Genomic DNA, 8,320 nt, shown 5'->3' with positions numbered 1-8,320 from the left:
TTGCAACGGTGGGGGAACGTTAGGGGAACGTTATCTAAAGGTTGTAACATTAGGGGAACGTTAGGGGAACGTTCCATAAAGGTTACAACGTTAGGGGAACGTTAGGGGAACGTTCATAACGGTTACAACATTAGGGGAACATTCTCTAAAGGTTGCAACGTTCGGAGAACGTTCGATGTAACCAAAAATGAATGTTCCCAGAACGTTCAACCAACTTTCCATAATAACCAAAACACAACCAAAACCTAACCAAACCTAACCTTCAGGGAACGTTCGCGCAACCAAAAACGAACGTTCCCAGAACGTTCTGGGAACCAAAAATTGTTAGCTGGGTGACTGCTATTAACTAACAAACATGTCACAACTGTGGTAAGGAAGGCCACATATCAAGAGTGAGCCGACACAAAGAGCATGGAAATAAAGAAAAGAAAGTAAAACAAAAAGTGTTTACAAAGAAAAAGAAGAGCGGAGTGCACCACATGGATGCAAAAGAAATGTCCAGTAGTGAGGGTAGCACAACAGATGCAGAGCTAACTCTAAACATGGTTGCTCAGAAAGGAAACTTTTCACACGTGTGTTAAGCCAAAGATTGAAGGGAAGACAATTCAAATGGAATTTCTTTAATATCCAAAGAACTATATGACATGCAGTTGTGTCATGTACCTTTACGTCAAACAAATTCCATACTGAAGACATACACTGGCGAGCTGATTTCACCGGTGGGGGTCATCAAAGTCTCGGTGAAAATTAACAAGCAGAAGGCTAAGCTACCACTGTATGTGGTCAAAGGGGCTTCACCACCACTCTTTGGGTGGGAATGGCTGCGGAAAATACGGATTGACTGGCGGGAGATTAAGACGGTTCGCGAGGAGACTTTAGAAGTTGTGCTACAGAGGCACAATGAAGTCTTTAAAAAGGAGCTGGGCACAATGAAAGGCATTAAAGTTGCCATAACTCTGAAACCGCGTCATCAACCACGGTTTTGCCAGGCAAGAGTCGTTCCCTATGCTCTGAGGCCAAAAGTTGAAGCTGAGATTGACCGACTGAGTTAACAGGGCATCATATCCCCTGTCAAGTTCAGCGACTGGGCAACACCTATCATGCCAGTTGTGAAAAAGAATGGAGATGTTAGGATTTGCGGTGATTTTAAAGTGACAATCAACCCCGTCCTGCAGGTGGAGAAATATCCGATTCCTCGGATTGAGGATTTATTCGCATCACTGTCAGGGGGGCAGCATTTCAGTAAGCTGGACTTGTCTCACGCATATCTGCAAATGCCTATGGAAGAAGACTCTCGCAAATATCTCACCATAACAACATCCAAAGGACTGTTCTGTTACAACAGACTTGCCTTTGGGATCACGTCAGCCCCAACAATCTTTTAGCGGCCATGGACCAGGTTCTCCAGGGTCTTTTCCGAACGTCCACTGCTATTTGGACGACATTTTGGTAACTGGCCAAGACCGCCTTCAGCACCTGAGGAACTTGGACACTGTCCTAGGACGCCTTGAAGAATTCGGCTTACATGTCCAAAAGGAAAAATGTGAATGTTTCAAGGATTCACTGGAATACTTGGGCCATGTTATCGACGCCCATGGCCTGCACAAGTCACCTGAGAAAGTAAGGGCGATTGTGGAAGCTCCTGCACCGACGAATGTGAGCCAGCTTCGATCCTTTCTAGGGCTAATTAATTACTACGGCAGGTTCATTCCAAACCTGTCGTCCATCCTTAGCCCACTCAATGCACTCTTGGGCAAAGGCAAACTGTGGCGATGGACTTCACAATGTGCAATGGCATTTAAGGAGGCCAAAGAACAGTTGTCATCGCAAAGTGTGCTTACTCATTACGACCCACAACTGCCCATCCGGCTGGCCTGTGACGCTTCACCCTATGGGGTAGGTGGTGTGATTTCGCACATCCTTCCAGATGGACATGAAAGGCCCATAGCCTTTGCATCAAGGACTTTGAATAAAGCAGAACAAAAATACACACAGATTGACCGTGAAGCTCTTGGCATTGTATTTGTTGTTCGGAAATTCCATCACTATCTATATGGTAGGAAGTTTACGCTCCTCACCGACCATCGCCCTCTGACCACAATTCTGAGTCCCAGCAAAGCAATACCATCTATGGCAGCCGCCAGAATGCAGGCGGTGGGCTCTCCTATTGGCTGCTCGTGATTACAGCATCCAGTACAGAGAAGCAGCACGTCATGGCAATGCCGATGGGCTGTCCCGCCTGCCACTTGCCACGTCAGCTAAGGAGAAAACCAACACTGTGGACAGCTTTCACATTAAACACCTGGAAACCTTACCTGTGAGCTGCAAAGAAATCTGCAAAGAGACCAGGACTGAGCCTGTCCTTGCTCAAGTACTGGAAACACGCCCGCCGATAGGGGGGGACAAACGGGTCTGTTGTCCCGGGCCCACAGTAGGGGGGGGGCCCAGAACTGGGCCCTCATTAAATTATGGAAGAATTAAAAATTTTTTTTAAATAGGCCTATTTGTGGAAAAAAATATGTAGCATAATATTTGAATTACATAAAAGCGTTTTATTTGTTTTCTTCCTAATTGTCCTGGAAATGGTGGTCAAGAACCCCCCCACCCCCAACATAAAAATGGTTTGGCCACTGATCAAAATTTGATATTGTCACTTGATTTGAAGTTCAGTACGCTCAAAATGACGTTCCGCCGTCAGCGAGTCGGAGCAGAGAAAAAAAAAAAGAGAAGAAAGAAAATAGAGGCCTTAGAGATTTTCTAAAAACAATATATTAAAAAAAGGTGGTTACGGTGAAGCTGGAACTGTAACGTAGAGCAAGGTAAGACACAGCACAGCCAACGTTACGAGCCGCCGTAACGTAAACTTAACAGGCCAGCTCTCATGTTAGACGCCCATTAGCTTGTATAAAAGCCTGACACAACACGTTAACTTTGACAGAAACAGTTGAGTTTGGTAGCTCCATCAGTAAGGATGAGACAGAGAGAGATCCAGCTGCAGTCAGGTGACAGAGAGAGTGATGCGGGAGGGGCCCGCTGCCCCGCAACGGAGGGACAGAGTCAGGCTACCCGTGAGAGAGAAGAGAGAGAGATAGAGAGAGAGTGATGCGGGGGGGCCCGCTGCCCTGTCGGAGAGTCTGAGCAGGATGGATCAGAGACTGATTACACACTTAATTTCAGTGAGAGATGTGAGGAGAGGAAGAGCAAGGGAAAAGGAGAGATCTGGCCGTGAGGGGGGGGCCCATCTAAGATCTCGTCCCGGGCCCAGGCAAGACTGTCAGCTGGCCTGACTGGAAATGATGTCCACAGGTCGTTTCCCGAGAGTCCAGCATGTGGACAGCACACTGCCACCATTCATCAGTAGGAAGGATGAACTGACTGTTCAACAACAGTGCCTCATGTGGGGTATCCGTGTTGTCATCCCTCCTAAGCTGAGTGTTGTCCGAGCTACACACGGGACACCCTGGTGTTGTCAAAATGAAAGCTGTCGCCTGCAGTTACGTGTGGTGGCCAGGAATTGACGCTCAAATCGAACAAATGTCGAAGACCTGCCAATCCTGCCAACTCACACAAAAGCACCTGGACCATCACCTCTCCATCCTTGGGCATGGCCGGGAGCTCCATGGCAGATGTTGATTTTGCGGGTCCTTTCCAAGGCCATATGTTCATGGTGGTCGTGGACGCCCACTCCAAATGGCCTGAAGTGCACTTGATGAGTTCTACCACGACTTCCAAGACCATACAGGTACTGAGAGGGCTATTCAGTCGTTACGGCCTCCCGGAGGTCTTAGTGAGTGATAATGGTCCCCAGTTTACATCAAGCGAATTCGAGACATTCATGAAGAACAACGGGGTTAAGCACATACGCTCTGCGCCATTCCACCCAGCCACGAATGGCCTTGCGGAACGTTTTGTGCAAACATTCAAGCATTCATTGAAGTGCTCCAAAGGCACAATTTCAATCCAACACCGACTGGATGCATTCTTACTGTCGTATCGCAACACTCCACCACAAAGGAATCGCCATCCATGCTGTTCATGCATCGCAAGCTACGTTCTCGACTCGACCTGATGAAGCCTAGCATTGCAACAACAGTGGAGAAAGCACAAGAAGAGCAGTGTGCTCGTCGACAGACACGTGCTAAGGCCAGGTCATTCAAAGTGGGTGACACAGTATTAGTGCGTGATTATGGGCGAGGAGAGAAGTGGACACCTACCGTGGTTTCAGCCGAAACTGGTCCTGTGTCATACACGATCAACGTTGGATCTTTGGAACACTTTAGACGGCATGCTGACCAGATGCTTGCTCGACATGCAGAGTTGGATGTTCCAGAGTCTTCGGAGTCTACTCCCATTCCAGCAGACCTGCCTGTGTTGGAGAACACAGTTCCCGACCCAGCTATTCCATCTCCTGATCCAGTGTACAGCCATATCCGGTAACATCAGAGGTAGTCAACACACCACATCAAGAGACTGGTAAGCAATACCCATCTCGTGTCATTACGAAACCAGTTTGTTTTAGCCCTTAAGGAATTCAATAAGGTTGGACAGTTGTTTGACACATTTTTTGGATAAGAGACTGTTACATTTGTTTTCATTTAGACTAAAGAGTCATGTCTCAAGAATAAGGGCATAATAACCACTTGACTGACTCCCTACCTCAAGATTAGGTAACATTATACACGTTATATAAAAATAAATAAATATATGTTTTTGTTCATGTTTATGGAGTACAACATTTAGTGGGAAGGAGATGTGATGTATGTGACATTGAGTATTGAGTACCCCGTTCCACTAGTTGGCGCTGTGCCGCCGCTGTTACTGTGATTGTCTGGATGTACTAAGTGAACAAGTACGTTAGTAAAGCAAGTGAGTAGTTTTCCACTAAAAACAAACTGTTATCTGAAGTGAACCCACGACATAACAGAGGTGGAGGTAATTTGAGTATTGTTGTTGGGTATAGCTATAGGGCTATAACAATGGATTATATTTTATAAATTTGGCATATGTTAAAATTTATATTAATAATTAATTATAGCTCCCAAAAAAAGTAAAAGGTACAAAAAATCCATGTAATGCAAAATATGTCAAATGTAGCAAAATGTGTGTGCTTAAGTAAATAATGGGGCAATATGTAATACTGACAGCTAGCGTTTAAGAGGGCTTTCACACATGCCTCATTTAGTTTTTTAGTTTTTAGATTTCTTTATTTAAAGGTCCAATATGTAATATATGTACTGTAATAAATCCAAAAATGACCCCAATGCGTCATCAGATATTAAAAACATGCTAAGTTGAAATACTATCTTTTCTGACAACAATGCTAATACCAGTATTTTCTCCTTTTGAAATTTCCACTCTGTGACGGAATTTCTGTTTGTGTTTTGGCCTGTGTTATCAACTGCCCAGTTTGACAGCCAGGCCAGAGGCCTGTACGATAAAGCAGAATTTGGCGTTAACGAGCTAACTTCAGGTTCAACCCAGGATTTTCTGTATCACAACGGTGGATTAGTTGTTATCGGGTTCAATCGCCATGGTAACTTATGCTGGATGCCTAACCTGGTCGGGAGCAGGTTATGTTGGAGATTAGAGATCAACCGGTGTAAAAGCACCGCCTACTGACCAATCAATAGGTCGATTGACATCACCGTTCTTTAGAAGATCAGGTGGAGCTCGGTGCGCAGAGAGAGAGAGGGAGAGAGAGGGGGAGAGAGGTGTGCGCTCATGAAAGTTAACATTTAGAGACCGATAACCCCGTTAACATTCCCTGATGGGTATTTTTATGAAATATATATATTTTAATGGGAGGGAATTACATATCGGCTATTTGTCGGCTTCTTGAGACGTGTGTCGCCAATGTGCACATCGGTTTGAATTATGTTTTTATATGTTTTATTTGCTCTCACGATCGCTTACCACTGCCAGGGTTGCAACTGCAATAATAGGCTAAAGCAACGACAGTTTATGGAAAGCACAAGTGTAATTATGGTCAGATCTTGGTCCTGACTGATGGGGAAGTGATATTGATAAGAGTAATTTAAGCATCTACAGTGTCGGCAATTTTCTTTTTGCCAGCTTTCTTTCCTGTTTTAGGAAGCAGCGACTGTATTGCGTTTTTCCCTGTAAAACCGAATCTGTGTTCTTCATATTTATGTAGAATTATAATTTGCTCTTCTTAAAACATGCAGCTCTGGTAGACATTTGCCGTTAGGCTGGGCTGCCTGGATTCAAGCGCAGACACGGAAAAGTTCAGAACAGGTATTGAGGTTTATTGAACAAAAAACAAAATGAGTGATGCAGGTGCTGGATATCCCCTGGGGCTGAGAGCGGGCAGACAGGTGAGAGGCAGGATCGGGAAAAGAACAAGGCTCAGATAGGCAGACTGTGCTTCCAGGGCGGTAGTGGAAATCTGGACACAAAAAACACAAAAAAGTCAAAACTAGGCTTGCAACAGGTATACAAAAAAAGCAGTCTTTCAAAAACAGTGAGGCTGGCCGTAGCGAGTGTTACCACTTGGGTGAACGGACGATCTGGCAGAGACTGGTTTATAACAGGAGTGGTGATTGCTGGATGTGAATCAGGTGAACAGGAAGCCACAGGTGTCTTGACGAGGAGGGAGAGAGAGCCAGGAGCACCACACCCACTCAGCACATGACAAACAACAAAAAAAAGGGAGGGGAGAGGGAAACAGACAGCACCATGACAGTACCCCCCCCCCCCCCCAACGGGACCCCCCCGGCGACCCACCCGGCATATCAGGATGGGCTGCATGGAACCTCCTAACCATGTCCGCATACAAAATAAAAGACCGCGGTATCCATCGTCTTTCCTCTGGGCCGTAACCCTCCCAATCCACCAAGTATTGCAAGCCCCTGCCACGACGCCGGACAGCCATAATCCGACGCACCGTGTAAGCAGGGAGGCCATCCACGACCCGAGCCAGAGGAGGGGGCACAGCTGGAGGGCACAGAGGGCTGGAAGAGACAGGTTTTAGTTGGGAGACGTGAAAGGTGGGATGGATTCTCATAGTACGTGGTAGCCTTAACCTGACAGCTGAGGCGTTGATGACACGGTCAATGACAAAGGGTCCAATGAACCGGGGTGAGAGTTTCTTAGAGTCAGTCCTGAGGGGAATGTTCTTAGAGGAAAGCCAAACTCTGACCTGGTTTATACGTGGGGGCCGGGGTCCGGCGGCGATCAGCGAGGCGACGATTGCTCGCTACAGAGCGGAGAAGAGCTGATCGGGTCTCCTTCCAAATCTTGCGGCAGCGTCTGAGGTGGTGCTGGACCGAGGGAACCATCAATTCACTCTCCTGAGAGGGAAACAGAGGGGGTTGATACCCAAGGGAAGCCTCGAATGGCGACAGCCCTGTGGCCGAGCAGGTCAGAGAGTTGTGTGCATACTCCACCCAGGCGAGCTGCGAGCTCCAGGAGGATGGGTTGGTGGATGCTACACAACGCAGGGCTGCTTCCAAGTCCTGGTTGGCCCTCTCTGCTTGTCCATTAGTCTGAGGGTGGAAACCAGAGGAGAGACTGACAGTAGCACCAAGAGATTGGCATAACTCTTTCCAAACCTGGGATGTGAATTGGGGTCCTCTGTCCGAGACTATATCCAGGGGGATGCCGTGCAGTCTGAAGACTTGTTGAACTAGCAGGTCGGCGGTCTCACGGGCTGAGGGGAGCTTGGACAGGGCAATGAAGTGCACGGACTTAGAAAAACGGTCCACTATAGTGCAAATGGTGTTGTTACCTTGGGATGGGGGCAGGCCTGTAACGAAGTCCAGAGCAATGTGCGACCATGGACGGCCAGGCACAGGCAGAGGGCGCAACAGACCTGCAGAGGGTCGATGGGATGCCTTGCTCTGGGCGCAGACAGTGCATGCCGATACGTAGGCTCGAGTGTCAGCTTCCATGGTGGCCCACCAAAAATTCCTCTTGAGCAGAGACAGAGTACGGTTGAAGTGTGGACCCACTGCAAGACCTGGGAACGAACAGAGTCAGGCACAAACAAACGGTTAGCTGGACCGTTACCTGGGTCTGGCTGATCCCTCTGGGCCCCTCTGACAGCAGCCTCAATCTCCCAGGAGATAGCCGCTACCACACAGCTGGGTTGGAGGATGGTGTCTGGGCTGGGAATGTCCTCCATGGGTTGATGTAGTCGGGACAAGGCGTCTGGCTTAACATTTCTGGAGCCGGGTCTGTAGGTCAACACAAAGTTAAAACGTCCAAAAAACAATGCCCAGCCTGCCTGGCGAGAGTTCAGCCTCTTAGCAGACTGAAGGTAAGCCAGATTTTTGTGATCAGTCCAAACGATAAAAGGCTG

At 47.5% G+C, this 8,320-nt stretch overlaps 1 pseudogene; it reads left to right on the top strand.

The window, feature by feature from the left end:
• The first annotated feature begins 644 nt into the window (after positions 1-644).
• LOC120560502 lies at positions 645-4,437 on the top strand (annotated as a pseudogene).
• The last annotated feature ends 3,883 nt before the right edge of the window (positions 4,438-8,320 follow it).

Source organism: Perca fluviatilis, chromosome 6 (genome assembly GCF_010015445.1).
Source record: "Perca fluviatilis chromosome 6, GENO_Pfluv_1.0, whole genome shotgun sequence".
NCBI lineage: Eukaryota > Metazoa > Chordata > Actinopteri > Perciformes > Percidae > Perca > Perca fluviatilis.
The sequence above is the reverse complement of the archived record's forward strand: the minus strand, read 5'-3'. Positions and strand labels throughout refer to the sequence as shown.